Raw genomic sequence first — 23,044 nt, 5'->3', positions numbered from 1 at the left:
TGCCTCCCGATGGCCTTGACAGGAACTGCGGCTGGGGCACCACCCGACCCGGGACAGGGCTGCCATCTCCCGGCCAGTCCCTGCTACTGCAAGTACAGCAGGCTCACAGGCGCTGCTGGACTTTCTCAGTGCCCTGGATTGGTGACTGGTAGAAAAGATGACCCAGCCGAAGGCTAGTCCTGTGTGGCCATTACCTCTGCCCTTGCCTAGCCTTCACTTTTCCATTCTTATTCTATTTTACTTATTTTTAAAATAAGTTTTTAGTAGACATTTATTTTATTTTATTTTGTTGTTTTAGAGACGGGGGCCTTGCCATGTTGCCCAGGCTGGACTTAAACTCTTGAGCTCAAGCTATCCTCCCGCTTGTTTCCCAAGTGACTTGGATTATGGGCACAGCTACCATACCTGGTTCCCTTCTTATTCTCAGTAACAAGCAAATTACCCCCTACTAAGGGGTGTTCCTTTCCTGAGAAATTTCCCATCTTAGTAGACAACTCTAAATATCAAAAAGCCCTCGAGAACCAATGAAATGAAATTGTCATTGAATTTCAAGCATCTGTGGAATACAAATGCAGGACATATTTTAGATGCAAGGTCTACACTGCCCCCAATATCCTACCCCATAGATAGGGTGCCACACTCAGGGTAATGAGTTTTGTGCTCTTCTGTCACACATCCCATTAGATGTTAATTGAGAATCCATGATGCTCTAGGCTCTGGATAATGTACGCATTGCCCAGTGATTTGGTTTCAGAAACCTCAAATACTCCCCACTCTTCACACTTATTTCCTGTGTTGATTAAAATTTTTACAATTAGTCATTTTAGCATAGAAGTATTGGAGCCCTTGAAAAATTAAGTAAATTGGCCAGGCGCAGTGGCTCATGCCTGTAATCCCAGCACTTTAGGAAGCCGAGGCGGGCGGATCACCTGAGGTCGGGAGTTCGAGACCAGCCTGACTAACACGGTAAAACCCTGTGTCTACTAAAAATACAAAACTTAGACAGGCATAGTAGGAGGCCCCTGTAATCCCAGCTACTCAGGAGGCTGAGACAGGAGAATCACTTGAACTTGGGAGGCAAAGGTTGCAGTGAGCCGAGATCGTGCCTTTGCACTCCAGCCTGGGCAACAGAGCGAGACTCCATTTCAAAAAAGAAAAAGAAAAAGAAAAGAAAAATTAAGTAAATTATCTGACAGGGCTAGACAATACATCAGGCTTTATTTTGCTAATATATCAAATTAGTTACCTGACACTACAGCCCAAAAGAGACAGAGCTGCAAGTGGGCAAATATTTTTCAGTTATTTTTTATTTTTATCAAAGCAATACCTGCATATAAATTCAAGTAGTGAAAAAGGCTTGTCATGAAAAACTGCAGATAGCTAACTGCCTTTTCTTTTTTTTGAGACGGAGTTTCACTCTTCTTGCCCAGGCTGGAGTACAATGGCATGATCTTGGCTCACTGCAATCTCTGCCTCCCAGGCTCAAGTGATTCTCCTGCCTCAGCCTCCTGAGTAGCTGGGATTACAGGCATGCACCACCACGCCCAGCTATTTTTTGTATTTTTAGTAGAGATGAGGTTTCACCATGTTGACCAGGCTGGTCTCGAACTCCTGACCTCAGGTGATCCTCCCAAAGTGCTGGGATTACAGGCATAAGCCACCACGCCTAGCCAGCTAACTGCCTTTTCTTATCTAGTAGCCCTGCACCCACAGAAAATTATCCTTATCTCTTTTAGGAATTTCCCTAAGCATTTATCTCCGTGTTTCTGAATAATATGCTCATATTGTGTTTCTCAATTTGTTAGTTTTAGACTTTACTGATTCATTTGCCCCTCCCAAGGTAATTATATAAATATTTTTGTTAGTGGTTGGCATTTACACTACTTTGACAAATATTGTTCATTGCTAAGATATGATTCTTTGTTTTTCCTGGAATTAATAATTGCCTCATTTTTTCATTTACCTGCTTTTCAATGTATCCATAATTAATTTAATTTTGTGACTCTCTGACACACACTGAGCAATGATCTTCCTTCCCTCCTTCCTTCCTTCCTTTTCTTCTTTCTTTCTCTCTCTCTTTTTTTTTTTTTTTTTTTTTTTTTTTTTTTGTGAGATAGAGTTTTACTCTGTTGCCCAGGCACAACGTCTTAGGCTCAGGTGATCCTCCCACCCCAGCCTCCCAAGTAGCTGGGACTACAGGCATGCACCACCATGCCCTACACTGTTTTGTATTTTTTTCTGTTTTTTTTTTTTTTTTTTTTTTTTTTTTTCAAATGGAGTCTCACTCTGTTGCCTAGGCTGGAGTGCAGTGGTGCAATCTCAGCTCACTGCAACCTCCGCCTTGCGGGTTCAAGCAATTCTTCCTGCCTCAGCCTCCCGAGTAGCTGGGATTACAGGCATCCGCCACCACGTCTGGCTAACTTTTGTATTTTTTAGTAGAGACAGGGTTTTGCCATGTTGGCAGACTGGTCTTGAACTGACCTCAGGTGATCCATCCACCTCGGCCTCCCAAAGTGCTGGGATTACAGGCATGCACCCCCATGCCCAGCTAATTTTTGTATTTTTAGTAGAGACGGAGTTTTACCACGTTGTCCACGCTGGTCTCGAACTCCTGATCTCAGGTGATCCACCCGCCTCGGCCTCCCAAAGTGCTGGGATTACAGGCATGAGCCACTGCACCTAGCCAAGTTTTGTATTTTTTGTAGAGACAGGTTGTCACTGTGTTGCACAGGCTGGTCTCAAACTCCTGGGGTCAAACAATCCACCAGCCGCACCCTCCCAAAGTGCTAAGATTACAGGCATTAGCCACCATGCCCAGCAATAATATTTTCTATATTCACAAAGCTTTGCTTTCCATTTTTTTCCTATATGTACTTCTGTACTGGTCGGAGTTCTCCAGGGAAACAGAACTAATGGAGTATGTGTTGTGGGAAGGGGGAGCTGTGTGAGGGTGTGTGGGGGCGGTGGAGAGAGAGGGGAATTCAGTTTAAAGAATTGGCTCACATGATTGTGCAGGCTGGCAAGTCCAAAATCTGCAGGGCAGGCTGGCAGGCTGGCAGGCTGGAGACCCAGGGAAGAGTGGCTGCTGCAGCTCCAGTCCGAAGGCAGTCTAGAGGCAGAATTTCTATTTCTTTGAGGGTCGTCAGTCTCTGAAGGCTCTTAGGGCCTTCAGCTGATTGAATGAGACCACGTGATGGAGGGTAATCTGCTTTACTTAAAGTCTACTGATTTAAATGTTACTCTCATCTGAAAATACCTTCACGGCAATGTCTAGACTGGTGTTTGACCAAATATCTAGGTATCGTGGCCTAGCCAAGTTGACACATAAAATTAATCATCATAGCTTAAAAAAAATTAACCATCATGACCTCTCTCCCAGATTCTTTGTTCATGAATATGGCCTTCTGCATTCCTGCCCTGCTGGAACATCCTGAGCTTTACTTCCTTGCTCTCTGGAATGCTTTCTTTTCATTCACTTGCCCCCATTTTGGCGGAACACATCCTCCAGTAGCTTCCAGTGCACAGAAAGTGAATTTTCAAAGCCATTGTATATTTCAAAATGTTTTTATTCTTCCCTCACACTTAACTGACATGGGTCACTCCAGAATCGTGGCTCAGTCTAGCAGCTGTGGGTTGAACATACTTTTCCCTTGGAATTTTGGAAGCATTACACCATTTTCTTCTCGTTTTCTGAAGTTGATGCTTTTGAACAATTCAGTGAAATTCTGATTTCCCACCTTTTGCTTATAATTTCCTTTTTCTCTCTGGGAGTTTAAGAATGTTTTCTCTTGATTCCTAGTGTCCTGAACTTTCACAGTGACATGTCCAGGGCAGGTCTTTTTTCACTTATTGTGTTGAGCACTCAGTAGAATTTTCGTTCTGGAGTCTCATGTCCATCAAGAAAATGTCTTGTATCATTTTATTCATTTATTTTTTCCACTTTCAATGATTTCGTTTTCTGGCAGCTTTTGATGTTAGCTGAATGGACTTTCTGCCCTGATCCTGTAATTTGTTTTCTGTTTTTCTTCCCTCTGACTTTTTTTTTTTTTTTTTTTGAGATGGAATCTTGTTTTGTCTCCCAGGCTAGAGTGCAGTGGCGTGATTTCAGCTCACTGCAATCTCCACCTCCCGGCTTCAAGCAGTTCTCCTGCCTCAGTGTCTCAAGTAGCTGGGATTACAGGCGCCCGCCACCACGCCCAGCTAATTTTTGTATGTTTATTAGAGACAGGGTTTCACCGTGATGGCCAGGCTGGTCTCGAGCTCCTGACCTCGTGATCTGCCTACCTCAGCCTCCCAAAGTGCTGGGATTACAGGCGTGATCCACCGCTCCCAGCCCCCTTTGACTTTTTATTTAATCTTCTGGTTGGTGGAATTCCCTGATGTAATTTTCCTACTTATTATGAATTTTTTATTTACACTCTTATATTTACAGTTTCCCAGAACCCTTTCTTGGTTTCTGATGTATTGTGTTTTTTTTCCCCTGCTGTATCTCAGTTGCTCCATTCTCAAGGAGCTTAATGGCATCATTGCTGCATATTCTTGCAATATTTCTCTTTCCTCCAAGGCTTAGTTAGTTGGTTGATTTTAAATCTCTTTTATGTTGGAGACTTTTCCCAAATGTGTAGTCTTCCTTGACTGTCTGTTCCTATTTAAGACAGTGAGGTCATTTTTTAATAAGCAGATTTGAAGTTCTATGTGGGACTTACTGACAAGTTAGTGGGTTCCCTATTAGGGAATCAGTGAGCCACCCTTTTCATGGAAAGCCCTAAGCTATTTGTACTTCTTATTTCTAAGGCCATTCCATTTTTGCAGAAAAGAAGGATCATTGATTTTCTACAGCCAGCAGTGGTGTCCAGTGCAGGCTTTACCCCTGATCTTCTGAGGACGGGACGGGGAAAAGAACTGTGTGGTCCCCACAGTTTATTAGGAGAATTTCATCATGCTGAATTCAGTCTGGTGCTCATCCCAACCTTCTCTTTTATGGGGGTGGGGTGGGGATGGAGTCTCTCTCTGTTGTCCGGGCTGGAGTGCAGTGGCGCGATCTCAGCTCACTGCAACCTCCGCCTCCCGGGTTCAAGCGATTCTCCTGCCTCAGCCTCCCAAGTAGCTGGGATCACAGGCACCCACCACCATGCCCAGTTAATTTTTGTAATTTTTTAGTAAAGACAGGGTTTCACTAAGTTGGCCAGGCTGGTCTCGAACTCCTGACCTCATGATCTGCCTGCCTCGGCCTCCCAAAGTGCTGAGATTACAGGCATGAGCCACCATACCTGGCCTTCTCTGTTCTTTACGTCCCTAAATTCAGAACTTTTCCAAATCCAAAGCTTTGGTTATTCAGCTTCCCAAAAGAACAATCCTCAGATCTCTTACGGGTCGGTGAGGGACTATCGTCTTATGAGTGGATACAGGGGAATGACCCAACTGCTCAGCCCTTCAACATTCAGCCAGTGCTTTAGTTTCATTTAAGTCTTTCCTTCGTGGTGCTTGGGAAATCCAGGCACTAAGTCTGTGAGCCACCTGGCTTTCTTCTCTCCCATATCTGCCTCTGCTTGCGTTGTAACATTCTCCTTTGTTAAGTTGGTTCCTATGGTGTCTACTTTGTCTTTCAAAAATTCATTGAAATTTTCTTCCACTGTGATTCTCTAGCCTCTTTTGGAGGGGGGCTTAACACTATTTTTTTAGAAATTAGATTCAAGGGGCACATGTGCAGATTTGTTACATGTGCAGTTACATTGCATGATGCTGCAGTTTGGGCCTCTGTTGATCCCATCACCCAGGTGGTGAACATAGTACCTGATAGGTAGTTTTTCAGCCCTTTCTCTCCTCCTACCCTCCCCTCTTTTGGAGCCCTCAGTATCTATTGCTGTTATTTATTATTTTTTTTTTTTTTTGAGATGGAGTCTCACTCTGTCACCCAGGCTGGAGTGCAGTGGTGCGATCTCGGCTCACTACAACCTCCGCCTCCCGGGTTCAAGTGATTTCCGGCTAATTTTTGTTTCTTCATTAGAGGCGGGATTTCACCATACTGGTCAGGCTGGTCTCGAACACCTAATCTCAGGTGATCCACCTGCCTTGGCCTCCCAAAGTGCTGGGATTATAGGCATGAGCCACTGCACCAGCCTATTGCTGCCATCTTGGTGTCCATGTGTACTCAATGTTTAGCTTCCATTTATAAGTAAGAATATGTAGTATTTGGTTTCTGTTTCTGCATTAATTCATTTATAATAACGGCCTCCAGCTGCATCCATGCGGCTGCAAAGAATATAATTTCATTGCTTTTTATGGCTGTGTATTATTCTGTGGTGTATATGTACCACTTTTTAAAAAATACAACCCACCATTGATGGACACTTGGGTTGATGCCATGTCTTTGCTACTGTGAATAGTGCTGCCATAAACATATGAGCGCAGGTTCCTTTTTGGTAGAACAATTTATTTTCCTTTGGTTATATACCCAGTAATGAGGCTGCTGAGTCAAATGGTAATTCTATTTTTAGTTCTTTAAGAAGTCTCCAAACTGCTTTCTACAAGGGCTAAACTAATTTACATTCCTCTCAACAGTATATAAACATTCCCTTTTCTCTGCAACCTTGCCAACATCTGTTATTTTCTGACTTTTTAATAATAGCCATTCTGACTGGTGTGAGATGGTATCTCATTGTGGGTTTTCTTTGTTAATTTTTGCTTTGTAGAGATTGGATTTCACTATGTTGACCAGGCTGGTCTCGAACTCCTGGCCTCAAGTGATCGACCTGCCTCGGCCTCCCAAAGTGCTGGGATTGCAGGCATGAGCCACTGTGCCTGGCCTCATTGTGGTTTTGATTTGTAACTCTTGATTAGTGAAAGATGTCAAGCATTTTTTCATGTTTGTTGGCCACTTGTATGTCTTTTTTTGTTTGTTCGTTTTTTCAGACGGAGTCTCGCTCTGTCACCCAGGCTGGAGTGATATTGGCTCACTGCAACCTCCACCTCCCAGGTTCAAGCAATTCTCCTGCCTCAGCCTCCCAAGTAGCTGGGATTACAGGCATGTGCCACCACGCCCGGCTACTTTTTGTATTTTTAGTAGAGACGGGGTTTCACCATGTTGGCAGGGCTGGTCTTGAACTCCTAACCTCAAGTGATCCACCACTTCAGCCTCCCAAAGTGCTGAGGTTACAGGCATGAGCCACCATGCCCGGCCTGTATGTCTTCTTTTGAGAAGTGTCTGTTTATGTTCTTTGCCCACTCTTTAATGGGGTTATTTTGGTTTTCTCTTATTGGTTTGTTTAAGTTCCTAGATTCTGGATATTTGTCATTAGATGAATAGTTTGCAAATATTTTCTCCCATTCTGTAGGTCATCTGTTTGCTCTGTTAGTTTTTTTTTCTGTGCAGAAATTTAATTAGGTCCTAATTATCAATTTTTGTTTTTATTGCATTTGCTTTTGAGAGCTTAGTCATAAATTCTTTGTCTAGGCCGATCTCCAGAAGAGTATTTCCTGGGTTTTGTTCTAGGAATTTTATAGTTTGAGGTCTTGCATTTAAGTCTTTAATCCATCTTGAGTTAATTTGTGTATATGGTGATAGGTAAAAGTCCAGTTTCATTCTTCTTCATATGGTTAGCCAGTTTTCCCAGCACCATTTATTGAATAGGGTATCCTTTCCCTTAGTGATTATTTTTGTTGAATTGTCAAAGATCAATTGTTTGTGGGTGTGTGGCTTTTTTTCTGTATTCTCTATTCTGTTCCATTGGTTTGTGTGTCTATTTTTGTACCATGCAGTTTCATTTACTATAGCCTTGTAGTATAGTTTGAAGTCAAGTAATGTGATGCCTCCAGCTTTGCTCTTTTTGCTTTGGATTGCTTTGACTATTCATGTTCTTTTTTTAGTTCCATGTGAGTTTTATAATTTTTTTTCTAATTCTATAAAAAACTGTGGTTGAGCCTGGTGGCAAACACCCATAATCCCAGCACTTTGAGTGGCTGCGGTGAAAGAACCACTTGACCCTAAGAGTACAAGACCAGCTGGGCAACACTTTGTAGAGACTTTGTCTCTACAAAAAAAAAAAAAAAAAAATTGTTGGCCAGGTGTGATGGCTCACGCCTGTAATCCCAGCACTTTGGGAGGCCGAAGTGGGTGGATCACAAGGTCAGGAGTTCAAGACCAGCCTGGCCAACATGGTGAAACCCCATTTCTACTAAAAATACCAAAATTAGCCTGGCATAGTGGCGGATGCCTGTAATCCCAGCTACTCGGGAGGCTGAGACAGGAGAATTGCTTGAATCCAGGAGGCAGAAGTTGCAGTGAGCCGAGATCATGCCATTGCACTCCAGCCTGGGCAACAAACCAAGACTCTGTCTCAAAAAAAAAAAAATTGTTAAATTAGTTGAGTGTGGTGGCATGTACCTTAGTCCTAGCTACTCAGGAGGCTGAGGAGAGAAGATTACTTGAGCAAGGGAGGTCGAGGCTGCAGTGACTTATGATCACGCTACTGCACTCTGGTCTGGGCAACAGAGCAAGTCTTTGTCTCAAAAAAACTTATGTTGGTAATGTGATTGGAATAACATTGAATCTGTAGATTGCTTTGGGGATATGGACATTTGAACAATATTGATTCTTCCAATCCATGAACATGGAATGGTTTTTCCATTCATTTGTGTTGTCTCTGATTTCTTTCAGCAATGTTTTCTAGTTCTCCTTGTAGACATCTTTCACCTCCTTGGTTAGATGTCTCCTGAATTGTTTATTTTATTTTATTTCATTTTATTTTATTTTATTGTGGCTATTGTAAATGGGATTGCTTTCTTGATTTAGTTCTCAGCTTGAATGTTATTGGTGCATAGAAATGCTGCTGATTTTTGTACGTTAATTTTGTATTCTGAGGCTTTACTAAAGTTGTTTTTCATGTCTAGGAGTCTTTTGGTGGAGTCTTTAGGGCTTTCTGGGTATCAAATTATATAATCAGTGGAGAGAGATAGTTTGACTTCCTCTTTTCCAATGAGGATTCCCTTTATTTTTTTCTCTTGCCTGACTGCACTGGCTAGGACTTCAAGTACTATGTTGAATAGGAATGGTGACAGTGGGCATCCTTATCTTGTTCCAGTTCTTAGGGGGAATACCTCTAACTTTAGCCTGATCAGTGTGATGTCTAACATTATTTTACACTGTTTTACCGTTACTCTAGCAGGGTTTTGGGAAGGAGGGGAAATAAATGTGTGAACAATCTGTCATTTTTAACCAGAAGTTCCAAGTAGGCAAGTTTTCATGAGGAAACAGAGGGTGGGGCTTTATCTGGGAAGAGGGCTCAGATGGTGCATCGGAGGGCTGGGCATACTGGGCAGCTTGAAAGTATAGAGCCCCTGGGTAGAGCTGAGAAAGGTGCCTTCCAAGGATCTGCAGAGAGGAAACCCAAGAAGGCTGGAGCACTCAAGGAGCACTCGTAATTTTGTTCTAGGTAATCCTGCTTGAACCAATCATCACAGCTATAATCAATTTAATACCTACCTTTTCTAAACTAAGCACAAGAATCAAAGAGCAATCAATGTTCTTCCTATCAAACCTATATAACCCCCTCCTTTCCTTGTCCCTTTTTGTTGGTTTTCTCTCATTTTGCAGGGTCTTTCACAGAAGTTGAGGTCACTTTATTATTTTCTAAATATATGTTAGTAGGCCTGATCTCACATAGACATACCTTCGTATTCAAAAATAAGTATTTGCTCTCACGGACACCGTCACATAAAATTGTATGATCACTGCATGCAGAGGCTCACGTCTGTAATTCCAGCACTTTGGGAGGCCAAGGTGGGTGGATCACTTGAGGTCGGGAGTTCAAGACCAGCCTGGCCAACAATGATGAAACACCATCTCTACTGAAAATACAAAAATTAGCTGGGCGTGGTGGCACATACCTGTAATCCCAGCTACTCAGGAGGCTGAGGCAGGAGAATCACTTGAACCCGGGAGGCAGTGGTTACAAGGCAGTGGTTACAGTGAGCCAAGATCGCACCACTACACTCCAGCCTGGGTGACAGAGTGAGCCTCTGTCACACACACAAAAAAATTTCATGATCAGAAGGACCTTAAGATGTTGTCTAGCTTATATTTCTGTGTCTTAAGATGAAATTATACTTAGGAAGTGACTTCACATGCTCATTCACAACTGCTGTGAGATGCGGAAACAGAGGGACAGAGCTGGGAATGGCATTACAAACCTCTGTTGGTGTCCCTGCTCTCACATTGCCTGGAAATGAGCTAATGGCTGAGATCGTCAGCTTCTTTGTCCATAAGATTGCACAAATACTTGCCCTGCCCATTTTGTCAGGTTGTCGTAAAATCAAATGTGGTAATTTAGATGAAGATATTTCTTAATTGTACACTATGCTGGTGTATTTATAGATAAGTTAATGGTGTTTTCCAGGAACTTTGCAAGGTGTAATATGGAATGTGCAGTTAAAAGTTGTACAGTCTCTGACCTTATGAAACTTACAATTTAGTAACATCCCTTTAGAGAGAAAAACAACAGACAAAAATCTGGCTTCATTTTTTTTTAACACTGGAATTTCCTTTTCAAACTTGAAATAACTCAGTGCATACTTCTCTGATTCATGCCTACTGCCATTAACTCTATTTTGTTTTTTTCTTTACCTGTGTACAGCACATTATATAAGTACTAGATCGTACTTCCTTTACCTGTGTACAGCACATTATATTAGTACTAGATTGTACTTCCAACAGTTTTCAGGAGTTGCTCTAATCTGCAAATGAAGGCTTAAAAAAATTAAATGCAGTACAAACAACCCAAATGTTCATCCATGGGTGACTGGATAAACTAAGTGTGGTATATACATACAATGGGATGTTATTCAACCTTAATAAGGAAGAAAATTCTGATACATGCTACAAGCATGGATGGACCTCAACGGCATTATGTTAAGTGAAATAAGCCAGTCACAAAAACACAAATACTATATGATTCCGATTATATGAGGTACCTACAGACATAAAGTAGAATGATGGTTGTCAGGGGCTGGGAGGAAACGGGAGTTAATATTTAATGGACAGATTTTCAGTTTTACAAATGAAAAGAGTTCTGGAGATAGACGGTGTTGATAGTTGCACAGCAATGTGAATGTGCTCATTGTTACCAAACTTAAAAATGTTTAAATATTAAGTTTTATGTGATTTTTATTTTACCACTTAAAAAAAAATGAAGTACTGATACATGCTACAACATGGGCGAGTTTTAAATACATTCTGCTCAGTGAAATAAGCCAGATGCAAAAGATCACGTATTATATAATCCACTTATACGAGATACCTAGAATAGGCAAATTCATAGAGACAGAAAGTAGAATAGTGGTTCCCAGGGGCTGGGGACAAGGGGGAAGTGAGAGATTGAGAGTTATTATTAATGGGTACAGAGTTCCAGTTTGGGCTGATAAAAAAGTTCTGGAGATGGATGGTGGTGATGGTTGTACATCAGTGTGAGTGTAATTACCGCCACTGAACTGCCACTTAAAAACATTTAAAAGAGTAAATTTTATGTTGTATATATTTTACCATAATAAAAAAATGAAGAAAAACCTTAGAAATAAAATCAAGTAGCCGGGCGCGGTGGCTCACGCTTGTAATCCCAGCACTTTGGGAGGCCGAGGCGGGCGGATCACGAGGTCAGGAGATCGAGACCACGGTGAAACCCCGTCTCTACTAAAAATACAAAAAATTAGCCGGGCGAGGTGCCAGGCGCCTGTAGTCCCAGCTACTAGGAGAGGCTGAGGCAGGAGAATGGCGTGAACCCGGGAGGCGGAGCTTGCAGTGAGCCGAGATCGCGCTACTGCACTCCAGCCTGGGTGAGAGAGCGAGACTCCGTCTCAAAAAAAAAAAAAGAAAAAAAGAAATAAAATCAAGTGGCTGGACGCAGTGGCTCATGACTGTAATCCCAACACTTTGGGAGGCTGAGGTGGGTGCATCATCTGAGGTCAGGAGTTCGAGACCAGCCTGGCCAACATGGCGAAACCCCGTCTCTACTAAAAATACAAAAATTAGCTGGGTGTGGTGTCATGCGCCTGTAATCCCAGCTACTCGTGAGGCTGAGGCAGGAGAATTGCTTGAACCCAGGAGACGGAGGTTGCAGTGAGCCGAGATCACGCCAATGTATTCGTCTGGGCAACAGTGCGAGACTCCAGAAAAAAAAAAAAAAAAAGAAAGAAGGAAAGAAAGAAAGAGAAAGAAAGAAAATGAAGTGCGTGTGACATCTGCTACACAACAGTAGACACTGAGTACACTTGTGGGATGTGTTGAATTGCACTGGATTCCTACATACCAGCTTTTCAAGTGATTTCAAGGCTGAAATTATTCTCAAGCCTGAGTTTTCTGGACAAAATTTGAAGAAGTTAAAGAAAAGGTGACTAAAATTGCTTTCAATACATCCTAAATTCCAAATATTACATTAGAGAAAATGGCAAAATCATAAGGACTACACTTTCAAGAGGAGAGTGCATCTCAGTTGAATTATATTCCTAGCCTTCTAAATGACTGGGATTTTTGGTAAATGACAGCCCTTCCACTAGGAGGGATCTTGGGCAATCATCTGATCCAGCCCATGCCCTCAGGCTTGTAGGAGATCATCAGCTCATTTTTCAGATTAAGCAATCCTAGTGCCCAGAGAGGTAAAGCCACCTGTCTCAAGTCACACAGCAAGTGGGGGACTGGCATCCAGACTTCAGGGCTCCTGCCTCCCAAGACTTGTGCTTTTTTTCTGTTGTCATGCTCTGTTTTATGTAACTTCTTTGGATCTCTATTTTTCTACCACTTTCTGGAGTTAAAATATTAGCTATTCTAATCATTGTGTAAAAATTCTTTGAGTGTCCCAGGCAGTTGCTTATCTAGGTAAAGGTGAGTGATCAAAAAGCTTTTACAGGGGAGATGTCGTAGTTATCTGGAATCCAGTCCTAGATTCAGAGTATAAACACAGAAATCTGAGCATGTGATCTGGATGAACTGGTTAATCTTTCTAAATCTCAGGTTCTTCATCTGTTTTAAAACATGCCCAACTAAAATATTTTTCAGAGAGTTGAATGAAATTTGTGAATGTATTTTGTAAAGCATAAAGCAATGGTGTGGTCCAGGGAGTCTTGAGGCTCCCCAGACCCTTGCAGGAGGTTTCCGAGATCAAAACTTTTTTTTTTTTGAGATGGAATCTCACTCTGTCGCCCAGGCTGGAGTGCAGTGGCGCAATCTCGGCTCACGGCAACCTCCACCTCCCGGGTTCAAGCGATTCTCCTGCCTCAGCCTCCCGAGTAGCTGAGGTTACAGGCATGCACTACCATGCCTGGCTAATTTTTTGTATTTTTAGTAGAGTCGGGGTCTCACCATGTTGGCCAGGCTGATCTTGAACTCTTGACCTCAAGTGATCCACCCGTCTTGGCCTCCTAAAGTGCTGGGATTACAGGCATCAGCCACCATGCCTGGCTATTTTTTTTTTCTTTTTGGAGACAGGGTCTCTCTCTGTCACCCCAGTTGGAGTACAGTGCTGTGATCACAACTCACTGCAGCCTTGACTTCCCCAGGCTCAGGTGATTCTCCCACCTCAGCCTCCTAAGTAGCTGGGACTACAGCTGTGCACCCCCAGACTCGGCTAACTTTTGTATATTTTGCAGAGACAGGGTCTTGTCACGTTGCCTAGGCTGGTCTTGAACTCCTGGGCTCAAGCAATCCTGCCTGGGCCTTCAAGTGCTAGGATTACAGGTGTAAGCCACTGCACCTGGCCCCAAGATCAAAACTACTTTTATGATAATGTTAAGATGTTATTTTCCTTTCTTTTTATTTTATTATTATTATTTTTTGAGACAGAGTCTCACTCTGTTGCCTAAACCGGTGTGCAGTAGCATGATCATGGCTCCTTGCAGCCTCAACCTCCTAGGCTCATGTGATCCTCCCACCTCAGCCTCCCAAGTAGCTGGTGCCACAGACACATGCCACCACACCCAGCTAATTTTTTGTAGTTTTTGTAGAGACAGGATCTTGCTCTGTTGCCCAGTCCGGTCTCAACTGCTGGACTCAAGTGATCCTCCTGCCTCAGCCTCCCAAAGTGCTGGGATTATAGGTGCGAGCCACCGCACCTGGCCTATTTGCCTTTCTTGGCAAGTATGCAACGGAGTTTCCAGAAGCTATGGGACATGTGATATTTGTAACAGATTGAACGCAGAAGGAGATGGAAGATATCCAACTGTCTTCTAATAGGTCAGACATTGAAGAGATTTTGCAAATATGTTAAACATTGTTACTCTTCTCATTAATTCTTTTGGAGATAAAAATATTTTCCAGAAAAATGTTATCTATATTAAAATGTAATGTGTTGTTACTATTGTTTTAATTAATTAATAATCTAAAATCTGTTGTTTAAAAATTTTTTCTTTTCTTTTTTTTTGTTTTTTGAGACAGAGTCTGGCTCTGTCACCCAGGCTGGAGTGCAGTGACGCGATCTCAGCTCACTGCAAACTCTACCTCCTGGGTTCAAGCAATTCTCTGCCTCAGCCTCCGAAGTAGCTGGAATTACAGGCACACACCACCACGCCTGGCTAATTTTTGTATTTTTAGTAGAGACAGGGTTTCACCATGTCAGTCAGGCTGGTCTTGAACTCCTTTCCTTAGGTGATCCCCCCTCTCTGCCTCCCAAAGTGCTGGGATTACAGGCATGAGCCACGGCGCCTGGCCTAAAACTTTTTTTAATTCTAATTTCTGATATGGTACATATTGTCAGATATAACCACATAGGCAAAGTTCTTTGAGGCTCTCAAAGCCTTTTAAGAGTGTAAACTGATCTTGAGACCAAAAAATTAAGCACTGCTGCTATAAGGTACCATATAAATAGTACATATTTTTACTTTATACCATTGATTTTTTAAAAAGTGTCACATTATTAAAAAGGGTGCATGCTTCTTATAGAAAATTTAGAAAATTACAGAGAAATATAAAAAAGGAAATAAACATTATCTGTAATCCCGTCATGCAAATAACAAGATACTTTTGTTTTTTTTTTTTTAGATGGAGTCTTAATCTGTCACCCAGGCTGGAGTGCAGTGGCGTGATCTCGGTTCACTGCAACCTCCGCCTCCTGGGTTCAAGCAATTTTTTTGCTTAGGCCTCCCAAGTAGCTGGGATTACAGGTGCATGCCACCACACCCAGCTAATTTTTGTATTTTTAGTAGAGACAGGGTTTTGCCATTTTGGCCAGGCTGGTCTTGAACTCCTGACCTCAAGTGATCTGCCCACACTGGCCTCCCAAAGTGCTGAGATTACAGGCATGAGCCACCATGTCTGGCCAATATGCCATTTTTAAAGCATTTTTCTTAGTATTCTTTAATTGTAAATATCTAACCTGTAATTTATCCAGGCTTCAGAGTTTAAATTGGGGTGACATGAGGAGTTTTAGACTGTATTTTGCTGGCTCTAGGATCCACCTTCAGGACCTCATCTGTGTTCCAGGTATTTTAAATTTTGTCAGTGGATATCTCCTATGTGCTTGTCAATGAGCCTTCTCAGTTACCCCATAGCATCCACCCTTTTCTTCTTCTACTGTTGTAGCCCTCTTTGGTGATGTTGGTTGCTAAGGTCTCAATGGCCTGCCAAAGGAGATACCTCGGTTGCCCTTGGTGATGCCATCTCCTATGGGCTGTGCTGGGCATCTCCACTGATGACAGGTAGGAGCTTGGACTATGGGAATGGTGGGGTGCTATGTCTATTGGAATCAGTCTTGGGTGTCCCAAAGCCTTGCTGTGGGCAGGGCCTCCCTCCCATTGATAGAAATTTTGTCATATAGGTCTTGATAGTGTGCAGTTTCACTGAAAACATCTCTTTTTCCTTGTCTTCCTCCCTTTGATTCTTGTTTCTTTCTAGTCTGGAGATAGGAGCCCATGGAAGGCAGGAGATGGGACAGTTTGCACTCAGAGCACTGAATATCATCAGAAACAGCCCTCTCCTTTGATGATCAAGGCTTAATATTTTAGTACTTACAGCTGGGCGCAGTGGCTCACGCCTGTAATCCTGGCACTTTGGGTGGCCGACATGGGTGGATCACTTGAGGTCAGGAATTTGAAACCAGCCTGGCCAACATGGTGAAACCTCGTCTCTATTAAAAATACAAAAAAATTAGCTGGACGTGGTGGCGGGTGCCTGTAATCCCAGCTACTTGGGAGGCTGAGGCAGGAGAATTGTTTGAACCCAGGAGATGGAGGTTGCAGTGAGCCAAGATCGTGCCACTGCACTCCAGCCTGGGCAACAGAGTGAGATTCTGTCTCAAAAAAAAAAAAAAAAAAATTTAGTACTTACTACTTTATAGCACCAGTTCTCAAACTTTTCCTTTTTTGGTCTCAGGACCAGTTTTTACTATTACAAATTCATGTAGACCTCAAAAAGCTTTTACTTATATGACTATCTCTATGTTTAGCATGTTAGAAATTAGAAAACAATAATTTGAAATATTAATTTACCTCAAGTAACAGTAACAACCCATTTTATATATATGTATATATATAGTTTTTGTTTTGTTTTGTTTTGTTTTGTTTTTTGAGATGGAGTTTCACTCTTATGGCCCAGGCTGGAGTGCAATGGCATGATCTCGGCTCACTGCAAACTCCGCCCCCTGGGCTTAAGTGATTCTCCTGCCTCAGCTTCCCGAATAGCTGGTATTACAGGCACGTGCCACCATGCTCAGCTAATTTTGTATTTTTAGTAGAGACAGGGTTTCTCCATGTTGGTCAGGCTGGTCTCGAACTGCCAACCTCAGGTGATCCACCCACCTTGGCCTCCCAAAGTGCTGGGATTACAGGCGTGAGCCACTGCGCCCAGCTCAACCCATTATATTTTAGCATAAATAATATTTGTATGAAAAATAGCCAGGACGGGGTAGCTTACTGCCTCATGGAAATGGCAGGATCACATTCCAGCTTTGGTCGTGGTTTTTAAGTTTTAAAAAGTTGTTGTTTATTTCCCAGTTTGTAAAATTATTTAAGAAATGGAATCAATTCTGCTTTTAGCTGCATTTTTATTAACTTATAGGACACCCCATTTTTTGCCTTTTAGCACAAAACAAAAGGACAGTCAAGTATTTACAGGAAATTGGAAATAATCTACCAGTATGAATTTGGGAGCTTGTTTTTTATGTTTTCCTTTTTTGGGGTTGACTCTTGGGTTCATGGTTCGTGATTCTGATGTTGCATATACAAATGTTAGTCATAGTTTCTATTGGTAAAACAGTTCTCAAGTCTTATAATTACATATTTTAAAGTTTCACAATATTTTCCAAAGAGGACCGTGACATCCAGGAACATTCCCACAGTCATCTAGGGATTTTAACAGTCACCCAGCCTTGTCTTGTCTGCCCAGAGATTTAGAAAGAGAACACTTCTTGTTTCTCAGAACAGATACAGCTCAGAATCCAATTTAAGATGATGCAGTTTGGTCTTGAGCACTGAAGTAAATCATACAGAATTTGTAGAAACTCCACATGAGAGCCGCGAATGGCTTCCAAATTGAGAAACCCCAAAGGAAAAATCCAAAGTTCAGTTTTACACAACACAGAAAAGTGATCTGATTCCCTGCTTTAGCAACTGCGCATGCTGGGTAGGTGTAAACTGAGGCCTACGATGACTATTCCCTGTGTCCTGCACATTGATTCCAGTGAGACACTACAGAGAATTTTCCAATTTTAAGCAGTGTCAGAGAAGTCACTTTTGATGCCCACTTCACTTTCATTGAATTATCAATGAAAAGGAGAGTGTTTTACTTTGAAATGTGGGCGAGATGCAGGCTTACCTAGATTAGGAGGGTGGGAAGTGTGTTAGTAGATCTCTCACAGGGGTAAGCTGGAGATACCCAATTCCAAGGAATGAAAGCATAAAAGGTATTTGTTGGGTCACATAACTGGAACAGAGAGGATTGGAGCTGGCCTGGGGCTTGGCTATGTTTAGTGCTCCCTCCTTCCTTCCTTTTTCCATCGCTCGTCTCTTGTATCCATTCTCTCAGATTCTGCCATGTGCAGCAGAGATGACCATCAGCAAGACTGAGGTCAGGCTTACAATTCGGCATCTGAGATGAAAGAGCAATTCCTCCACCTCTAATTTGGAAAATTCCAGGGAAAGACTGAATAGGTCAGGCTCTGTGTCAGAAGGGACAGAACGTTCTAATGGACAGCCTTGGGGGAAAGGCAATTTCCTAAAAAATGGTGAGGTAAGGAGGCAGGGGAATGTTGACACCAGAAGGGATCAGAATGTTAGATAGACATACTCTCCCACGAAGGAAATGACTTTTAACATTATTCTTCTCCAGTTCATATTTTTCCTTTGACCTATGTCAATTTGCTGATGCCAAAAGTTTGGTTACGCCACCTTGTAAACATCAAGCTACTTTACCTCTCTGTGCCTCAGTTTTCTTATACCAATTTCATACTTATATAGCTTAATAATACCAGTACTCCCTTCAGCACATACGCTAAAATTGGAATGATAGCGAGAAGGTTAGCATGGCTTCTGTACAAGGATGGCATGCAAGTCAGTGAAGCATTCCATATATTTCTTAATATATTCAGTAGCAGAGTACGATGACTATAGTTAATAACAATGTATTGTATGTTGCAAAATAGCTAGAAGAGAGGACTTGAAATACTCCCAACATGTGAAACAGTAAATACTCAAGGTGAGGGACACCCCAAATTCTCTGACTTGATCATTACACATTCTATGCATGTAGCCAAAATATCATATGTACCCAACAAATATGTACAACAACTAAAAATTTATATTAATTTCATGAAGTGGTTGTGAGGACTAAATGTTTGGAAAAATGCCGGATACACAATAAGTGATAAATAAAAGTCCACAATAGAACAGCCGGGCACAGTGGCTCACGCTTGTAATCCCAGCACTTTGGGAGGCTGAGGTGGGTGGATCATCTGAGGTCAGGAGTTCGAGACCAGCCTGGACAACATGGCGAAACCCCGTTTCTACTAAACATACAAAAATTAGCTGGGCGTGGTGGCGTGTGCTATAGCCCCAGCTACTCAGGAGGCTGAGGCACAAGAATCGCTTGAACCCCGGAGAAGGAGGTTGCAGTGAGCCAAGATTGCGCCACTGCACTCCAGCCTGAGTGACAGAGCAAGACTCTGTCTTGAGAAAAAAAAAAAAGTCCACAGTAGAAGAACTGGGCAAATGGCTGAAACTAGGTAGGGTAGATACCACAAGGATAGAACTGTAAGTGTAGAAGTTCATCCATTAGGTAGAACAAGGTATCTTGTAGGCTGTGAATTGGAAACCACAGGCAATAGTCTAGGCAAACTTGTCAGCCCTGAGAGTCTGGCAATGGTCACCCCAAACCAAAGGCAGCACAATATTGCTCCCTCCCTGGTTCCCGAACATGTAGAAATATGAAGATGTGGGTTATGGTTGATATTGTGACTGGGATGTTGCTGGCATCTTGCGTCTGGGAATTCTGTGCATGGGACAGTCTGACCCAAATAATTATCCTGCTTAAAATGCCTAAAGCACCACTATTGATGAGAAAAAAAAAACCAGAATGATCTCAATAGGCAGGCCTCAGAGTGTCAGGGAATGCAAGAGTAGAGATACTGAGAAATCCAATCATTAGTGGTTGAGGTCAGTTACCAAGTAATAGGGCCTCTAGCCACCTGGCTTAAGGCAGGATTCCTGTCTCTAGGGGAGGAGGCACAGGGTGGAAAGAGTGACGTAGAACTCAGATTTTATAGGAGTGGAGACAAAGACTCCAGATGCTGAACACACAGGGCTCTTCATGCAGTACCGTGGTCAACAGGCATGTCTCTGAGTTCTACCCCAGCTCTGCTACTTACATTTCTGTGTGATACTATTTGTCTGAGCCTTGATCTCCTTCTCCACAAAAGAGGCATAATAAGAATAGTACCTATCTGATAGGGATGCTGTATGGATCAAGGGTGATAATACAGACAGGTGATTAAGCATGGCGCCTGATTCATTGTAAGTGTGCAGTCAAGGGAAGCCACTATGATTATTGTTATTAATGACAATGACAGAGATCCAATTAGGAGAATTTGGCCAGGCAAGGTGGCTCACGCCTATAATCTCAGCACTTTGGGAGGCTGAGGCAGTGGATCACTGGATCTCAGGAGTTCGAGCCCAGCCTGGGCAACACAGTGAGACCCTGTCTCTACAAAAAGTTTTTAAAATTAGCTGAGTGTGGTAGCATGTGCCTGTGGTCCCAGCTACTTGGGAGGCTGAGGTGGGAGGATAGGTTAAGCCTGGGAGGAGGAAGCTGCAGTGAGCTGAGATTGCGCCACTGCACTCCAGTCTGGGCGACAGAGCAAGACCCTGTGTCAAAAAACAAAACAAAACAAAAACAATTAGGAGAATTTGGGTAGTAAGTTGGGACCTTGGCCTTAAGAAAGCAAAAATACCCTTACTAGTCTGGGACATCATGTCACACCTCTATCAGAGTGTGGAGCCAGAGCTTCTCAGCGCCCTCCTGTGTCCGAGTAGGGTTGGTGCTTGGGACAAGGATGGCTGTGATGCTGCAGCTGGAAACTCAGCAAGTCTTTCTATGAGGAGAGGGAAAGTGGAAGATCCCAACTTGGCCGTGAAGGAACTAGCAACCTCGCTGGGGAGCCAGAACCAACACTCATCAACAATGAAAAAGCAATAGCCTGATGTGGTGGCGGGCACCTGAGTCCCAGCGGCTTGGGAGGCTGAGTGGGGAGAATGACTTGAACCCAGGAGTTTGAGTCTACCCTGGGCCACACAGGGAAACCCTATCTCCAAAAAAAGCAACACAAAACCAATCAACCAAACAAACAAAACAAAACAACTAAAAGCAATAGCACGTAAAATAGGATTGCAAATAAAAATAACATCTTTTTGTTCTATATGGGAACAAAAAGGATATGGGAAAACAAAAGTTTGAAAGGACATGGCTGACATGTTAACAGTGGAAATCTATGGGAGATGAGAATATGACTTTTTTAAAAATCATGAATTTATTTTGTAATTTAAAAACACTGTTAGTTCCAAGCGATACGAGACAGCATATAATTCAGAGTTAAGAGTTCAACATGGCCGGGCACTGTGGCTCATACCTGTAGTTCCAGCACTTTGGGAGGCCAAGGCAGGCGATTTCTTGAGCCCAGGAGTTCAAGACCAGCCTAGACAACATGGTGAAGTCCCATGTTTACAAAAAATACAAAAATTAGCGGGACGTGGTGGTGAGCACCTGTAGCCCCAGCTACTTGGGAGGCTGAGGTGGGAGGATCACTTGAGACCAGGAAAGCAAGACCATAGTGAACCATAATCACACCACCGTGCTCCAGCCTGGGTGACAAAGTGAGACCCTGTCTCAAAGAAGAAACAAAAGAGCATCACAGAAATGAGAAATCTTGTGTTCTAGAACAGTGTGGGAAGCTCTCATAAGGAGGTGGCATTTTGGGGATCCTGAAGGGTAGACAGGGTTCAGATATATGGATATGAAAAATACACTAGAGAATAGACCTAAGTAAGTGAATCAGCATGAACGTGTGCCAGTGATTGATTTATTGCCTGTCGACACTAAATCCGCTCTTTACTCTGCTTTGTGATTCTGGAGCTGGACCCTGTAGACATCCTCTTTCGCCAGCTGGCATAATTTTAGGCTTTGTCCTGATACAGTGTATCTGAGGGATGGAGAAATGTCCTCCTGGCCAACAAAGGGATTACAGAGAGGAGACCAAGATTGGCCAGATAAAGTACAATAAGATCAAGCAGTGTCGGCCAGGCGTGGTGGCTCACGCCTGTAATCCCAGCACTTTGGGAGGCTGAGACAGATGGATCACCTGAGTTTGGGAATGCAAGACCAGCCTGACCAATATGGAGAAACCCCATCTCTACTAAAAACACAAAATTAGCCGAGCGTGGTGGTGTGCGCCTGTAATCCCAGCTACTCAGGAGGCTAAGGCAGGAGAATCGCCTGAACTCAGGAGGCAGAGGTTGTGGTGAGCCGAGATAGCGCAATTACACTCCAGCCTGGGCAACAAGAGCAAAACTCCGTTTCAAAAAAAAAAAAAAAAAGATGAAGCAGGGTCTTAAACCTCGGGCAGGAAAGGAATTTGTTCATGAACTGAAAGACAGATGAGAAATCTATCAGGGGCTGCCGAATGCAACTACAAAGCTTTCCAAACCTTTTGCCTTCTTGTCTTATCATCTCTGCCTCCTAAGCCTCATCCTTGAAAGTCTGGACTTTCCTGACAGGTACTGATCCCTCGTCATGTGGTCCAGGATATTGTCACTCCCCGAAACACCCTCTTCCAGTCCTTCATGCCTTGATAAATATCTATTTGTCCTTCAAAAGGCTCATCGAGCATTATTTTGGTGGGTTTCCTTTGGCTCTCCTCCCTCCAGCTTAATAGCCTTCTCATTTCTATTACTTCTATTCTATACATCAAATTACATCAGCCTTATTTAGTAACTTTGATCATCTTTTCTACTAGAATGAACTTCTTAATGGCTTTCATTCTCTCTTGTGTTGCCAAGGCCTAGCAGACTACCTAGAACAAAACATATGAACTGAACTGATTTAGGCTGCACTGCGGATGTCTCTAAAGGGAAGAATAGCACTGAGGGTATCTCTAGAAGAAATAATTGGTTTTTGTTTGTTCGGTTTTTTTTGTTCGTTTTGTTTTATTTTTGTTTTTTTGAGATGGAGCCTCGCTCTGTCACCCAGGCTTGAGTGCAGTGACGCAATCTCAGCTCACCGCAACCTCCGCTTCCCGGGTTCAAGCAATTCTCTGCCTCAGTCTCCCAAGTAGCTGAGATTACAGGCATTTGCCACCACACCTGGCTAATTTTTGTATTTCTAGTAGAGACGGGGTTTTGCCATCTTGGCCAGGCTGGTTTTGAACTCCTAACCTTGTGATCCACCCACATCGGCCTCCCAAAGTGCTAGGACTACAGGCGTGAGCCACCATGCCCAGCCAAGAATTGTATATTTTTAGGCGATCAGAACACTCAGAATTAGTGGGACGTTATTGCTAGGGTTAAGATAGCATTTCAGTAT

At 42.9% G+C, this 23,044-nt stretch overlaps 1 non-coding gene across 1 annotated transcript; it reads left to right on the top strand.

Annotated features, from left to right (window-relative positions):
* Positions 1–18,445: 18,445 nt before the first annotated feature.
* Positions 18,446–18,549, top strand: LOC129473920 (U6 spliceosomal RNA). The gene has a single exon (XR_008654430.1). It is a non-coding gene; the product is annotated as a U6 spliceosomal RNA (small nuclear RNA).
* Positions 18,550–23,044: the final 4,495 nt, after the last annotated feature.

The sequence above is a fragment of the Symphalangus syndactylus genome, chromosome 23, assembly GCF_028878055.3.
Source record: "Symphalangus syndactylus isolate Jambi chromosome 23, NHGRI_mSymSyn1-v2.1_pri, whole genome shotgun sequence".
Taxonomy (NCBI): Eukaryota; Metazoa; Chordata; class Mammalia; order Primates; family Hylobatidae; genus Symphalangus; species Symphalangus syndactylus.
Note: the sequence above shows the minus strand (reverse complement) of the source record. Positions and strands in the feature narration are given on the sequence as shown.